This window comes from Echinops telfairi, unplaced genomic scaffold, assembly GCF_000313985.2.
Source record: "Echinops telfairi isolate 266 unplaced genomic scaffold, ASM31398v2 ScPeMD7_443;HRSCAF=831, whole genome shotgun sequence".
NCBI classification, from domain to species: domain Eukaryota; kingdom Metazoa; phylum Chordata; class Mammalia; order Afrosoricida; family Tenrecidae; genus Echinops; species Echinops telfairi.
Genome location: NW_022104341.1, coordinates 16546781 through 16548366, shown reverse-complemented (window position 1 = coordinate 16548366; position 1586 = coordinate 16546781).

Here is a 1586-nt window from a genome sequence, read left to right as displayed (position 1 = left end):
CCACCCCTCCCCCAGAAGAATTTACTTAGGGGACAGCACTGAAGCTATGGCTCAGGGAGAGGGTCATGTCTGATCAGAGCATGTAGGAGCAATTGAAGGGGGAAGAAGAGAGAGTGGAGCACATCGTATCCCACCAAGCCTTGATATCCCTGCTCAGAGCAGCCAATGCACAGAGAGGACCATATGGCTGGCCCTACTATGAGACATGACATCCCTCACTGACTCATAGCCATATGGGGGACAACACTGGAGACACAGTGTGGGAATTGTGCCCGATCAGACCCCACCACACCAAGGCAAAACAATAATGGGGTGCAACAAAACAGCAAGAGGAGCAGAGCAAGAAGTCCCAAGGGAATACCAAAAATAGACTTTGGGACCAGGGCGAGGCACCCCATCAAACTGGACCAGAAAACACTCCTTAAGGCCCACAAACAGACCTTGAGCTATTTATAGGCTTTTCCTTTTTGGTGTCATTGGTTTTTGTTGTTGTTGTTGTTGTTGTTGTTTTCTTTTCTTTTGTTGCTTTGTTTAGCTCTATCTTGTTTTTTTGTGTGCACATTATTGTCTCTGCAGGTCTATCTAGATAAGATAGGCAGGATAAACAATCTGGATGAGAAAACAATGGGACCTGACTATTCTTGGGGAACATGGGAGAGAGGGAGGTGGGGGAAAGGATGGGTATTAACAAACCCAGGAACAAGGGAACAACAAGTGATCCAAAATTAGTGGCAAGGACGGGGTGGAAGGCCTGGTAGGGCTTGATCAAGGGCAATGTAACTGAGAGGAATTACTGAAACCCAAATGAAAGCTGAGCATGAGAGTGGAACAAAAGGAAATAGAGGAAAGAACTAGGAGGCAAAGGGCATTTAATGAAGTCCAAATATAGGCATGTACATATGTAAATATATTTACATATAAGGATAGGGAAATAGATCTATGCACATATATCTATATGTTAAGTATTAAGGTAGCAGACAGACAATGGACCTCTACTCAAGTACTCCCTCAACGCAAGAATACTTTTTTCTAATAACCTGGCATTCTGTGATGCCCACTTTCCCCACATGATCACTGAAGACAAAATGGGTGCATAAGCAAATGTGGTGAAGAAAGTTGGTGCTAGGCTATCAAAATATATAGCGTCTGGGGTCATAAAGGCTTGAGGATAAACAAGCAGCCATCTAGCTGAGAAGCAACAAAGCCCACATGGAGGAAACACATCGACCTGTGTGATCATGAGGTGTTGATGGGATCAGGTATCAGGCCTCAAAGACCCAGAACAAAAAATCATATTGATGTGAATGAGGGGGAGGGTACAGTGGAGACCCAAAGCCCATCTGTAGACAATTGGACATCCCTTACAGAAGGGTCACAAGGAAGAGATGAGCCAGTCAGGGTGCAGTATAGCACAGATGAAACATACAACTTTCCTCTAGTTTTTTAATGCTTCTCCCCCTCACCACTATCACGACCCCAATTTTACCTTACAAATCTGGCTAGACCAGAGTATGTACACTGGTACAGATAAGAGTTTACAACACAGGGAATCCAGGACAGATAAACCCCTAAGGACCAATAATGAG